General features: G+C 44.2%; 1 protein-coding gene across 7 annotated transcripts in view; it reads left to right on the top strand.

Annotated features, from left to right (window-relative positions):
- CHGB (chromogranin B) overlaps positions 1-15,612 on the top strand; it is a 112,065-nt gene that overhangs the window by 9,529 nt on the left and 86,924 nt on the right. The window lies entirely within an intron of this gene.

The following is a 15,612-nucleotide window of genomic DNA, read 5'->3' as shown; positions in this document are numbered from 1 at the left end:
GAACACGTCCAGTGATGGGGCATCTACAGCTTCTCTGGGCAACCTGTGCCAGCACCTCACCAGCTTCATCATCATAAAGAATTTCTTCTTCATGTCCAATCTAAGTCTACCCTCTTTCGGTTTAAAAGCATTACCCTGCGTCCTGTCACTACAAGCCCTGGTAAAAAGTCTCTCTCCATGTTTCTTTTGAATATTGAAAGGCCACAGTGAGGTCTCTTAGATTAATGAATGCTGAGAACCAAATAACAGAAACAAGTGTGATCTTTCAGTAGATTTCTCTTTTTGTGTCGGGTCCCAGGACTGTGTGCATGCAGTCAAAATCTGCAAAGGTTCATAGTTGCTGACTGAAATGAGGAATTTTTTAAGGAATGGGTGTTAAAAGGCACTTGAAAAACCCCATTCTTTTTTACCCAGAAATGGAACTACTAGGAGGGTTTTGAACAGAGCATGCTGATTCTGAGACAGGTGGACTGCCTTGTCTCAACAAACTGTTATGTTAGCTTTCAAATTCCATTATCCCATGGATCTTCTGCAAATGATCCTGAACCAAGCCAAAAGTCAGGCTGAATTAAATCAAAGTAATTAAAAATACAGTAAATGAACCAGGGTTTGACATACTCTGAAACACAATTTGTGTCTTGTGCATAGGGATCATCACTTTCAGCTGCAGAGCAGAGATAATCAAACTCTCTTAAGGATAGAAGGGGATAATTCAATTAAAGCAGGAAACGAAAAGCAGCAGTTGCCAAAAAAGAGAGAGAAAAATTCCTGGAAAAAATACATAATGGGAAAGGATACAGTTTAAATCCAAAGCAAGGGGAACTGACCTTAATATGCTGTGGCTACTCATTCACTTATTTCCTGTTTATTTCTGTTTACTTTATTTTGCAACATGCTCCAGACCTTTAATATTTCCTAATCTGAGTAGTTATGGTTTGTTTTGTCAAAGACCTTCACACACCGCAGATGTTTCTGGAAAAATATATATTCAGAACATCCTTTTTATTCCAATAAGGAAAACATTTTGCAAACTATTACAGAAACAAAACAAAGATATCTTGGTTTTCCAACTCAAACAGTTGCACGAAATGACTGTACTGCTCAGAGGTGTTTTTAAATTTATTAACTGAGTTAAAACGATATTTCTAAAATTAAATATTACAGACTATGGAGCTAAAAAAGTCTGACTGTCAGCATCTCTTTCCCACATCTGTGTTTTGAGGATTGATTTCGTGCTGCAGGCTTACCCTCAGCAGTGGCCCATGAGCTCAGCCCTCTCCTGTCCTGACTGTGCACCTTGTGTTCTAGGACATTAAGATCCTGTTCTGTGTAGCTGGGAGGGCAAAAGGGGACGATGATGCGGGGCTTGTTCCAGATCTTGATTAAGAAAATTCCAACAAGTGGCATAATAAAATAGTTGGTTTAGTACAATTGAATAAAAATAGGAATACAGATAGCAAGTAAATCTTACATCCCTTCAGGTGCTGGGAATCTGGCTTGCAAGTAGCATGGGACAGACCCCAACTGGATTTTCCCATGGGCTGCTGTGCGTATCCCATCTGTGGAGAGGCTCTGCCTCTGTCCCATGCCGTGGTACCTTTTAGTTTGCATAACAAACAAAACCAGGTATCCTCTCCTGACAGCCTGGGCTGTTACTGCTGTCATAATGCCCACCAGTGCACAGCCCAGGCTGGCCCTGGGCACTCCAGCAGGTTCCCTCGCAGCAGCTGCTCATTCTAATGTATGAGCTGCTCAAGCCCTGAGCACAAAGCTTGGCAGGGCAGGCATGGTCTGCTCGTGGTCACCAGCTCCTCAAACAAAATGTCTTCTGCAAGGCTTCCAACACAGATCCCAAAGGCCCTTGCCACTTTGTCAATATAGTCCAGAACCAATGGATGGATTCAGAATGTACTGGAAAGCAGAAAAATATAAACACACAACCGAGCCATGTAAACCTCAACTTGCTTAGGGAACTGGGCAAAAAGAAATTAAGCACATTAAAAAATAAAAAGTAAAATTGGTGCTAGCTGACAAGATAGCAGGGAGAGCAACTTGCACACTAAGCTCCTGCCAAAACTTTATGCTCCCTATGCCATTGTCACCTTTATTTGCCTCATCACAGATAGATTACAACCTCAGCCATAACTTTTGGACAGTAGCTATGTTTAAAAACAGAACCATAGCTTTGAACTGAGAACAGTTTTGCTCATAAGCTCAGGAGACAGCGAAGCCATGTAACTCACGGCCATCCTGAATTCATTGTCTGCCTGTTGCTAGACATTAATTCATAGCTGCAATATCATACTTTGTTTACTCTGCATCTTATTTCAGGGCTTAATCTTCTAGCCCTTAATTGTATTGTAATGCTTCTGTTTAATAGGACTGTTTGCACAATGGAGGATTGTTTGTGTGAATAAATTAACTGGAAAGCATGTGTACAAGTCTCCTACAAGTACTCCACACAGCTGTCCCGAACTCAAGAAGTAATTAGTTATTTGCTAAAGTCCTGATCCAGCATCTATAGCCATCAATGAGCAGGTGTTGACTTCAGTGTGCTTTAGTTTAGGCTTTAATACTGTGGTCTCTCATCCTCTTGAGACCTGGTAGTGACTTCTACATTGAACGCCTCTTTCCTGGAGGATAAGGGTTGGGAACATCATGGAGACAGTACCCACAGTTGTCATGGGAGAGAGGACCCTGTCCTCGTCCCCAGGTCAGTAAATCCCTCCTCTCCAGGTCAGTAAATCCTACAAGGCCAATGTAAGCACTTATGCACTTCAAAATTAGTATGTTTATCGTGTTTTGCTGAATCCAGGACCTTCATTCCTAGGGCATAGCAGTTTCCAGGGCAGTCACGCTTATCACTCTGTGGCCCGTGTTTGTTCACACAGGGGTGTCGTTTATCCACAGGCACCCTCCCTCCTTAATACCGCAAGCAGAGCAGACACTGTATTGGGAAGGGAAGAGCAGTGACACATGGGACAGCAAAATATGGAGCCATTTTTCTGCTTTCCTGTGTTTCCTGTGGAGGAGTGTTGGGGCGAGTCCTGCAGCCCTCTTCTCCAGGGGAGTCCTCCATGGGTGAATAACTCTTCTGCCAGAAAGCCTGGGCCCATAAAGCATCTTCTGAACCTTTTCCCAGGAAGCGATTCAAGGGGTGAAGTCTCAGTTTTTCCATCAGCAGTTTCAAATAATTTGATCAATACCGCAGAGGGCTGGTGTCACATGCGTAATGCCAGGGTAAGGTGCAGAAGTGTCAGGCAAATATATTCCTTTGATGCCAGGGTTTGCAAAATGATTGAATGCTGAGGGTTACAATGCCTTCTGATCGCTGACTTCAGACAAAGGCCCTAACTGCGTCAGGCTTGATCAGCAGGAACCGAGTGTGACCTGCTCCAGTGGCAAAAGACAAAGCCTTCCCTTGAGCCTCACATACCTCACACACACATCAGGGGCAAAGCCTTCGGCTCTGTCATCTCCACAACATGCTACCCATTTCTTTGTCCTCTTCCCCACAGGGTAACTGTTGTGCCTGTGCTGTGCCAGCTGCGCCCAAGAGGAAAGCAGCTTGAGCAGAGAAGATGTGGAAAGGGAGATGAAGGAAATCAGTGTAATCAGGCTGAAATGTGCCAGATTATTTGGCACCTTGGACTCCCTCCAATGTTTGTACAGGTTGAAGCAGCCGTTCTCCATCTGTCGTGAGCAGTGCTAGACATGGCCCTGGGTAAGCAGCTTTAGGTGGCCCTGCTTGAGCAGGGGTGTTGGCCCAGATGACCCCCAGAAGTCCCTTCCCATTTGAACCCCTCTGACTGTGTGATCTCAGGGCCAGCTGGTGCAGGTTTCCCTTTGCAGAAGAAACCCCCCGCTGGTTTGTTAAGTCAGGGAAGTGTTACTTTTCCCATCTGTGCCCACAATGTCAGCAGAGGATGTGTTTAGGAAGTGAGAACATGTGGGAGATATGGAGTGGAGCCCTGCTCCACCAACTCCCACTTTTTATGCAGTTACTTGGGCAGGTGGTACTGGTTCTAGAGAGACAGAGAAATTAGTTCAGGAGTAATATCTTCTGGCAAAGATGATGTAATTAATTTCAGAATGTGGCTTGGACACCACAAGAATGGGCTACATCTGGAAAAGCAGGTAGACCTAAATGACCGTGTCTTTTCCAGAACACAAGAAGGATGCCAGAAATGGCTGTGTCTAAATTTAACACTAGCATAAGCTATGTTATTGATGATTAATTTAGAAAATAGAAATCTAACAATAGTTAGATCTTAACTCTATTTTCAGACGTTTGGGTGCTTCATATCTCAGTGTGCAAACAGATAAACATGAACTACTTTATGAACAGTGAGGTATCACGTCTACGGCAATTGCCTGTATTCAAAAGGCAAGAGGAAGTAGTTATCATTGCTTGCATCAGCCGTTGCCTTGCAATTGTGTTAGAAGAGCAAGCCCTAGGATAATCAGTGGTTTATAACTGTTTTTTCTTTCTAAAGTGTCTAATCTTTGTGTCTTCTATGTCCTGTGGTGTGATCAAATCTTGCACAAAGGCAGATAAAGTTGGGAAACAGTTGAAGAGTTTGGGAGAGCTGAGAGTTTGGAAGGAGCTATATTTGTCTTCAATCATTTTCATACTGCAGTAAATAGGCTTGGCTTTATTATTTTTCCAGACATAATGCCACATCATATTTTGCATTTCTAAGTTATCTAACATAACAACAACAGTATCTTAGATAAGGATGGTTATGAAGTCTGGCTGATAAGGGAAGACCACAGGGCATAGGCAGAATATTCTTCAAATTGAAGAAGCGATTTTCCTGGACAAGTTAAAAAAAAATCCTAAGACAAGTCTCTCAATCCAAAATGTGCGTTTTCTTACTCATTTGTCAAAGTGGTGAACAACTTTTGAGTTTGTAACGTAAAGAAAATTTTGAGTTTGTAATGTAAGGAGAATTTTGTAAAAATCACTGGAAAAAGAAAGCACTTGTCTCAGATTCCATGTTATATATTTGCTCAATAGACAAAGAAATGCAAATGAAATGCCTGGCTCACCAGGGGAATGTGTTCTGCTTTTCATCCAGGAGCAAGATGCGATCATTTCAAATCCCAGTGCTGCGTCACAGCACATACCATAGCGCATATCATGCCCCTTCCTCTCAATATTAAACATGCATATTGTTTGCTGTGATGGCACCATAGAGGAGTGTACCTTTATGGACCTTAATAGTAGCTTCACTCTTTTCATCATATTTTCACTCTTTTCACCCCACAGTCAGGCCACCTGCACCCCTTGGATGCCTTTGCTCCTGTAGAGCAAGGGTGTAGACAAACAAAACAGCCTGCTCCTCAGAGAAAAGTACACAAACATTGAAATGTAAAAAGAAAGCTGGGATGGCAACTTAGGCAGCTTTTAGAACGCAGAAAGCTCAGTAAATCTCATTAGACCCCTCCTAGAAATCTCAGAACTTGAATCCAGCTCTTGGACTCTGTGGCTCCAGCTGTGCTGGGCCAGCACGTGAGAGCAGCATCCTGGCCACTGTGCTCTGTGGGCTTAAGAAAAGCAACCAGAATATGAGCTGTAGGCAGTGATGTCTCCAGTGATGTGACAGCAGGCAGCTGGGTGTCTCCACTGTTTCACAGAGACTTACAGGCAGCCGCTGCAAAGACCTACCACTACCTAATGGCCCACATGGGTTGAAGTCCTAGTACTGAGCACTATTTCACCCCAAGCAGATCTCTGCTGTGCAGCAATGCTGCAGATTTTCCTAAGGAACTGCTTTTTAAGAATATGGTTTAAAAATACCGTCTTCTTTCTGCTTAAGGAGATTGTATTTATACAAACTCATAAAAACTGCCAGCAATTTTCTGTAGAGAGGAAAAGAAGGAAGGAAGAAGACTAATGTTTGCATTAGGACTTCAGTTACCAGTGGGAAGGTCTTAGTAAGGACAAAAATGTTGGATTTGATTGCAAATTTGTGGTGGTCAGTCCAGAGCTGCTGCATGAAGGCATATTCCTTTGAATGCTGCCAGTAACAGATATACGTGAAGAACTGAGAAAACGGTAGCTGATTCTAGGACTCAAGTGTATTGTCAGCACAAAATGCGCACCTTCAAATGCCAGGAGTTTTCTGGTGCAACACAGGTGAGTTCCTTCAGCTGCAGGGAAACCGTGCTGATGGCCATCTAGAGAAGAACCTCCAATACATCTGTCCTTTTAATCTCCAGTTCAGCCTATCTGCTTGCCTTGGTGTTTCTGAGTTTACCACCTTTTAAGTTATCCTGTTTGATCTCTTCAGTTCTTCTTCATACATCCAAAGCATGAAATGCCTTTTTCACCTTTTAAATTCACCGGTAAGGAAATAAGTGACATTTTATAGGCATACTTCTAAAGAACCAGTCAGCAGCAACACTGTTTTGCCAGTTGAGTGGCACAGACCTATCCCAAAACAGGAAGCGGATTCTTACCTAAGTATTGCTGCACAGAAGTTGGTAATTCAACACTGGCAAGGTCCCATGGGTGTTAACTTGGTGTGATAATACCTGTAAGCAATAGGCATCTGGGGTACACCTGCAGAGGAGCCTGCAATCCTCATGAGAAACCATGCCTTGGTTTCCGGAAGCTTATCAAGAAAAGGTCTGAAATTTTGCCTGCCAGATAACAAAAACGAGTTAGGGATAGGTTTAAAAAAAAACCACCATATGCTTCTCTTGCCCTGAGCTGAAGTGCCAGTGAAAGACTGCAAACTTGGGAAGGACCACTTTGAGGAATGCTCAAAATCTCATGGTCAGTTAAACGATTCTGTTTATTTTTCGTCAAAACCTCAGTCCTGTTCCCATTGAGCTCACTGGCAAAACTCCCTCTGCTTCTAACATGTACTAGAACCAGCATCAACAATTTGTGCTGCCTTATACAAGCCTTGCCACAGGGCCATGTTGCTGGAAGTAACTACCTTCTGACACAGTTACCAGAGTGGCCTGCACAATTGCTAGACTGGAAGAAACTACAGTTACAGGGAGATCTTTTCCCAGCAAACAACTCAGCTCATTTGGTTATTTGCATAGGTAGTTACAGGGCTGGCAGCCAGATATACAATACACAGTGGGGAAGGAATTAGCTGAAGGCAGAGGCTGAAATGGCTAAAGTTTACACAATGGGGAGGGAAACAAGACAAAACCAGCAGACCCCAAAGCCTTTGTTTGCTTTTGTTGTCTGTCCGCACATCTTTGGAGTTCAGCTGTGAGCAGTTAACATCTAAAATTGTGATAGTATCTTGTATTTTCTTAGATTTTTTCAAAGCTCTGGAAAGGGTTCAGATGCCAAATTTAAGCCCACAGACATAAACTCAGCAACGCCTCTTTTTGTGTTCCTGCCATACAAAACAAAGGCAGCTATATTCATAAAGAGATTTTCTTGTCATGGTGGGTGACTTCAAAAAGCATGGTCTCTCTGTACCGGGAAACAGCTGCAGCTGATTTTCTTCTCATCCTTGCACAGCAAGGGAGGAGTGGCAGCCTGGCTGGCCAACTTTAGGAGAAGAATTGGAGCAGCCAGACCCAGGTCAGTGCAGTTCAAGCCACTAATAATATTGTCTTCTTGTGTATTCAGAGAAGCTGTGGCTGTTCCCTTGACCAAGAATACAGCTTAATCACATAGAATACAGCAAGAATTCAGGTACAGCTTCCTGAAGCCACGTAGATATTTTACACCTCACAGGCAAAAAGACCCTCAGGCAGGCAGTGATCTTGCCATGCTTCTCCCAGGGCCAACACAGGGCACAAACATCATTTTACCCAGGAAGAAGGGGCTGCTTTTAAGGGTAAAATTTGTTCCACTGCACATAATATCCATCTGCAGCCAAGCATCTTCTTTACCATCCTCTCGTCATCAAGGGAGGAGAAAGGATTTCTAAAACAGGGTAATTCTGAATTGTTTAGGTGTTTCCCTCAGGAGGTAGTAAGCAGCAAGTCAGACACGCTTGTTGCCCTCCACTGACTGAAAATCTGCTCAGTTTACTCAGACCCAGGAGCCTACACAGTAGGCATTTCAAGTAAAGATAGATGAATCTCGCCTACTGCTCCATGAACGCAAAGCCCAGCTCACTGCAAACATGAATTCAAACTTTTCCAGGGTCAGCCCTGTCCTTGTAAGGTGCTCAGGGAGCCAGTTTTCAAGAAGAAAGCTGGAAGAAACGAAACTAGCCTCTGTTTTAAGGAGATTTATCTTCCACAACGATTTGTCAAGCTGGAGTACAGCAAAGGGTGAAGCCAAGGCATGTGTTCCTGTGACCCAGTTACCTTCAGGAAACCCAAGCAGGACAGAGAGGATTCTGTCTTCTACCTACAGGAGAGCAGCTGAGCATTAAGACATAGTCACCCATAATTAATTTATTCCTCCAAAGGATAGTTAATAGCAGGGTTTTTTGCTGCAAAGTAGCAGCCTAATATTGGTGCTGATTTTAATTAACTAGCCAATGGGAGACAGGATGGGCTGAGGAGAGATTTCATACAAAAGTTAATTAATGCTCTGACCTAGTTTAAAGTGTTGCTTAAGTGGAAATTGGGGGGAAACTGACATCAACCAGTAATGGATCTTTTAGCATCCGTATTACCGGTTCTCCCATGTGATCCACAGCACTTAAATTAGCAACCTAGATGAAATTAGTGAACGCACAAGAAATATGGAAGTAGTTTCCAAGGTAAACATAATTACTTGTTCATGAACACACGGGAGTTAGAAGAGGAAGAAGCCCTTCTTGCTCCAGACAAGCACTTGGGTTTTGGCTGAGCTCAGCTCAGGGCGTGTGGTGGGTGGCATGGGCTGTGCTGTTTAGCCAGGAGGCAGCTCTGAGTAGCACCAGTCTGGCTGAACCGTGTGGTGGGACCGAGCCAGTGCCCAGCACATGGGAGCAGAGCTCAATACCTTTGCTCAGTGTTACTTGTAAGAGCTGTACTCCTGGGGGACAGTTACTTTGCACCTTGTGGAAAATGCACTGGGTTTACAGAAGCATCCTGATAATAACTCATTATCTCTTTAATGAGACTGTAACCGTCTCTGGGTTTTTAACTTTTGTCCTTCCTAGATTTGTTTTAATCATATGTCTCTTAGATTAATACCTTTTGCCTTCATTTATTTTCCCAGTCCTGAATATAAGACACTTCAGGATTTTATTTAATCTTTTTGTTTGGGAAATAAAATATAGATTTATCTTATTGACCACCTGTAATTTCGTCATATGAAAGCAGATTTCTCCACATCTCTGAAAACCCAAGGCCCTCTAAGATTCTTGCCTTGGGCCCACAGCTATGTATAACCACCAAATCACTTTTGCAAACCAATGCCAATGAATGCAGGACATTGATTATTGTGTTACTGTTCTTTAAGGGCTGTGTTTTGCTTGGCACTGCCCCTGTCTTGAAAAGTTAGCTGTATGAACAGGCACAATAACTGCACTGTGGGAGAAAGGACATTTTAGTTCACTCCTATTTCACAAGCAGGAATCTGAGGCACAAGGTCATGAAATTACTTTACCAAGATCACAGTAGTGCAGTCAAACCATCCCATCGTTTGCCCACTCCTCAGCATTACATCATCATACTCTCAGCTGGCAAAGTGCAGTTCGGATTATTGCAGTTGGAAGGGCACAAAAGACATATTTTTAAAACTAGTGTATCAGGTTAACTACAGTCTTGTAAGAATCTCTTCCTTTTCATAAACAGCTTCAGCAATGTGGTTGGGAGTCACATCCTGTACCCAAATTCTGTGAAATGTTGACTCGCCAGGCAAGCAGCTCTGTTTGAATGACTATGAATCACTAAATCACTGAAGCAAACTATTATCTGGCAGCTGAGCATCACATCCTTGTTTAAGTCACTCCATAGATAAGCGACAGCTTAAACACTCTACTAGTGGAGCCTCACATCCTTTTCTAGGTCACTTCACAGAAAAATGCATAAAGTTCCTTCTGTGCAAATCACAGCCCAATGTTTTCTTGGAAGTCTGAGGCGACTCCTTCCTGGGAGGCAGGAATTACACTCTTGGGATCTGACTTCTCCCTAAAATGCAGCCCAATCCTCAATAGGGAATTTGTTTACACCTTTCTGAATCCTATTAAAACCCTTTTTTGTCGAGGATACACCAAGTATTTCTCTTCTTTTTCTGCAGGAATGTGTAAATAAGGCATGCTGTCCAGTTGGCATTCAAAGAATACCAAGACTGGAAAGGTTTAATGAATTGTGGCCCTGCCTTTAGTACCTGCTTTGGTTAGGGGAGGTAGGTTCCTACCAGAGAAGGGAGGCCGCATACAGCTTTCTTAAGAAGTTAATCAGTGTTTATAAATAGTCTTGGGCTTGGGAGCGGCTTTAGCTCCTTGCTGCTGGGATTTTGTCCTAAAAGACCAATGGCTTTCAAAGAAAAGCCTGAAGATCTTAGGTGCTGAGTCATGGGTGGTAGGCTGCCCACCTTCAGTTATCTATTTTACTCTTTTATTTTAAATATTGCTGCTGTTCCCTTTCCCCTTGCTGTATTGAATATTCTACCATTTAATCTAGTTGTCCTCCATTTCTTCCCTAATTTGAGATGCTCGTGCTGCCTGCTTCTGGTCCCCTTCGCCCTTCTGCACTGGGAGGTGGCTGAAGACCTAAGCTGTGCTGTGTGCCTGTGGTAGCCTTGGTGTGAGCGACATTCAGCCTGTGTTCTGCTGTGCTGCAAGACTCCTGTCTTGCATCTCTTAGGGCATGTTTGATTTCTATCAGCTCCTTCTTCCTGGCCTCTGGAGGCACAGAAGAGGGCCTGGCCTTTTGTAGGGCCCGGCTGATCCCTTCTCCTTGAGGCTGCGCACAGCTTCAAGCACAGGATTAAAGTCATGTGGGTCAGCGTGCTCCAGCCATGTCTAAAAGGCAATGCTAGTTCTGATAGCTGTTGGCTGCCCTCAGAGGAGGTGATGTGTCTGCACTAAGGCAACCATGACACAGTGTTGTTGGGCACATTCACTTTTCGAGGAAGGTTTTGCTGTGGCAGCCGCTTTCCGAACAAGACACCTTTCACCTGCCAGGTAGGTGAGTATGCTGCTGAAACCTCTTCTCCATGGTGCTGCTGATGTCCTACCTTTCACATCCCATCTCTCCCATTGGTTCCTGCCTGCACACTTGCACACTCCTCCTTCCCTCTCAAGAAGGGCACCCCATGAGCTTTGTCACTAAAACTGGGGAGTATTGAGTGGTGGTGTCCACACCCATATGGGGAATAATGCTCTCACTCCTTCTTCCATGAGTATTTCTCAAACAGTGGACCTTTGCCCCATGATGCTTGTTTGGGCTTAGCTCCACAGTGGTCTCCTTCAGCATGTCCTTGCACAAGATTTCTGTGAATATGCCTGAGCTGACCTCGTCCTGGAAAGAGACATCCTTCAGTGATGCTTCTTGTCTTCATCACAGGCTTTATATTTTATTGTTTACATGATGATGCTTGATGAACCTCTTAGCTCAAAGAAGTACTATCTCCCACCCCTCCCCTCCGTGAGGGATGCAAAGGAACTGAATAGGCAGCTGCCAAGAGATTCCTGGCACAGGACCTTGCCCTTGGCACCCTGACTCAAGGCACGTGATTGCTTGGCTCTGTCTACACGCATCCATTTGCGTGGATGCTACGTGGCTTGTTTGCAAATACTGGCGACTCCAGCTGAAAGGTGCCAAGTGCTCACAAGCATCCAGCAGGATGTTGTTGGTGACCTCCTTTGTGAAGAATGTCTGATCATTGGTGCCAGCAACCAAGTCCTGGCATGACCACAAGGCAAAAGGACAATGTAATAGTAGCCTCCAACCTCTTCAAGGGCAGTTGAAAAGATGACAGAGCAACACTCTTCTTGGTGGTGGCAGATGGTGTAACAAGAAGCAAAGGTCACAAATTGTGGCTTGGGAGGTTCAGGTTGGATGCTGGGGAGAAACTTCCTGATAAGGAAACGTACAGGCCTGGGACAGATCACCAGAGGGCTTGGGGGAACCTCCATCCTTGGAGGGAGTTCAAATATCTGCCAGGCAAAGCCGCAGCTGACCTGATTTAGCCCTGGCAATCATCCTCTTCTGAGCAGGAGGTTGGAATAGAGACTTCCAGGGGTCCCTTCCAACCAAATACTCATAGGATGACAATCTCGCCTGTTGGCATCTGCTGCAGGAAGACCTAAGGCAGAGCCTGTGGATTTGTGACTACCAAGTCTGACGAGCCCAGTAGTGGGAGGAAGGAAGAACCCAAATGGCAACAGATTACCAGCTGGCTCCCAGGCAGCTCGCATGCTGTTCCACCAGCAAGCAACCCTTCTGGCCTTTCTCTAGACACAAGGCAGCTGCAAGGACAGTTCTGTGCTCTGAAAACACCCCTTGCAGCATGCGATGTGCGAGGGCTACAAGCAGACAAGATACTTGCCCACTTCTGATGCTATCTATCATGAGGGTACAGGGCAGAGAAAGAGCTAAAGAGCATCATGGTCAGTGAACCTGACTTTCTGTGCTACTAAGAAATCAATATGAAAGTCTAAGTGTTGATTAAAATCAGTCATATGAGTCTTACCCTCCCTGTCCATATCTTTCCCAAGTCTGTCCAGTACCTATAGATGCAGACCTGCTTAAAGTTTGTGCTGGCCTTTAGCGTGTGAACTTCTATAGTTTGTCAAGGCTAATGACTACAATAATTCAGAAGCTGTGTTACCTCCAGAAATATAATACCATTCCTGGAGGTATGCAGTACATTGTCTAGAGCCTATTCTGGGCTTAATTTTGTCCAAAAATTGTGTTTAAATGTGTTTTAGAAAATAGCTATTAGATTACATCATTATGGATTGCTCTTCTTTTTGGCATTCAGTATAATGAATCAGTGGTCAGTTATTTCTTGGCAGGAAAGTAAAATGACTGTCTTGAACCATATTTGAAAGAAAACAGCACGTACAACCTAAAAGATTAATGGGCAAGAGACCATGTAAACAATATGTCATCTTTTTTTTTTTTTTTTAATTTAGTGGGGGTGGTGTTATGTCTTAATTTAAAGTGTGCTAGGCCTTTGAGGAAGGAATTGGAGCACTACAGAAGCAGGATGTGTTACTGGGAGGCAGTTGTATGCCTGTCCTTGGTTTTGGGAAGATGGAACCTTATGTGTAATTTTAAAGGCTTACAGGACACAAAATTGTATTTTCAAAGGGAAAATTCAGATTAATTCTGCATCTTGTAGTTACACAGGGGAGCTGGATGGGCAACTGTTATTAGTGCTAATGTAAAAGTGTACTGCACTTCACTTGACTCAGGGGCACATAAATGTACCATTAGCACTAAAAAGTTGCAAATTAATGAATTAGTATTCTTGCTTTCCTGAATGAGGTAATGTGTTTCTTGCTGAGAGAGAGTGCTAGATGACAGGAACGAGTAGCAATCTCTGTATGGTGATTTTTTGTCTCTCTGATCATACTGCAGGTGAGAAGGGCGAATCTGGGCAGCTATTTGGGATCAATTCACAGCCTTCAGTGCAAGGGGGTTGCTGGCACCAGCTTTTGGACTGTGAAAGTCCATCCTTTGCTCATTTCTTGGCCCAATGTAGCTGTGTATTTTCTGGAGCAGGCATCACCGCCTGTCACCAGGAGCACGTGGCCCTGGTTGGAACCTGTCTGTGCTGCTTCAGCAAGCAGTCCCTGGCCGTTTTAGGGCAGAAAGGGCAGGTTTGGCCATGTTCTGTTGCCTGCCCTAGGGTTTGCCCTACCCTGTGACAGTTCAGCAACTGTCTCTTAAACTTGGCTGTTGCAGTTGAACCCAAAGTGTTTGGTTTGGGGTTTTTTTGATCCCTTCTTTATAGCAGTCTTTATGATCCACTTCCATGCAGGCCATGTAGCATGGATATCCTGAGCCATGGTAAATGCAGGGTCTAAGCAGGACTACAGGGTGTGAGCAGGACTGCAGGGCTTTAGCCCCTGGGGGTTTGCTGACCAGAAATGGCCCAGCAAGAGCACTTGGCTGGCAATCGTTTAGAGACATCATTGCTGTGCTGAAGAGTGAGGTCCTGCAAGATGCTGGAGGTGAAAAAATGGTTCCCCTGTGCCAGCCAGCTTCTTTCCCCAAAGCTGGTTGTGCAGCCCCTCTAACCCTGTGTGCCACTTCTAGCACTACACAGTGAGATGGCTTAGCTGACACAAAGCTTACCTGCTGGGGAGGGAGAAAAGTTGGGCTGGTGGTCCTGCACACTGAATTGACTCAGCCGAGGGGCTTGGGGAACACTGCAGTGGGTGCAAGGGACAGGGTGAGACTGCTGGTTTTGGTGGGAGCCAGCTTGAAATGGCACCCAACAGCCCAAGGACCATGATGGAGGGGGCTGAGGTGCAGCCAGGAATGGAGCAGTCTCATGTAAGAGACAAATGTGAGGGTACAGCCCTCTACCAGCTTGTCATATTACCACTACCCCTGTTTAAAACTGGAATGCCTCGTCCACTGCGACCATCCCCATGATCTCTTTAGACCTGTTTTGCTCCTTATGACTCGGATTTCCCTGCTAAACATGAATGGCATAGAGACTAGCACAAGCCCTGGTATTTGCAATACACATGGAGAGGAGGTATATACACCCCTACAAACTACACAGTAGCTCTCAGTGATCAGACACCCCATCCAGTAAGAAGCATGAGACCTGCTACTTGTCTAAAATTTTTTTAAAGCCAGAATTTTTTTTCTCCCCCTTGCCAGTTTGGATTGAAAATTACTCAGGCACTCAAGGAGACATCACTGTGTTATCTCCCTGTGGAAGGAATGTCTTCTTTGTGCTGCCATTAGGGTTAAACTTGGCTTTGGATGATGTGCTCCTACTAATATATGTGGGGGTCTCTTACACAGAAGCCCTTTTAAGGGGCATTAAGAGTTGTCAATAGAGCTTTCATTCATTTCTGAAGCCTTCTTTATACTGAAGTCCATGAATCATGCCAGCCAATGCTAGCTTGAGCTCTGGTGGCCAATGGTTTCAGTGCTCCACTTAAAGCTCTGCTGGGAAAGTGTCATAGATTTTTAAGTTTTATCACATTATCCTAATTTTTCACAAGATTTTAGATGGATTTTATATTTACATAGAGAGCATCTCTTCTGATCCAGTCACAGTTTTGGACTTCAGATCTAGTCTGCGATTTTAAATTGTGGCTCATAGACTTCTGGATGCTTTTCTTAAGGCAGGATTTCTAAAGGGAAACTTTTCCCAGAATCTCTCAATGCTAACAGGGAGTTCCCAGCAGGGATATTCCAGTGTTATTTTGCATTTTTGTGCTGCTTCATGTCTGGTTTAGTTGTCTTTCAGTCCTTAGTAGTTCCTCAAGTTTGTGATTGCAGTCTCATTTAACATCCTTTGCTATGGAAACTTGTATTAGTGCCAGGGAACGGCTAAGCAAATGCCAGTGCAGAGTTTAAGAGTGGGAGGGAAGCATCATGAGACATGATGTTTATGAGGGAAGTGGAAAGTGGAATTCCTCTAACGTAAACCCAAAAATCTGCACCAGTACTTCCATTATGTCAAATTTTTCTACCCGCCCCCCAGCCTTTCTCAGGTTCCTATGGCCTTGCATTTTTGTTACCCTAAGTATCTAAATAATTTCTTAATTT

Source organism: Falco cherrug, chromosome 6 (genome assembly GCF_023634085.1).
Source record: "Falco cherrug isolate bFalChe1 chromosome 6, bFalChe1.pri, whole genome shotgun sequence".
NCBI classification, from domain to species: Eukaryota; Metazoa; Chordata; class Aves; order Falconiformes; family Falconidae; genus Falco; species Falco cherrug.
Note: the sequence above shows the minus strand (reverse complement) of the source record. Positions and strands in the feature narration are given on the sequence as shown.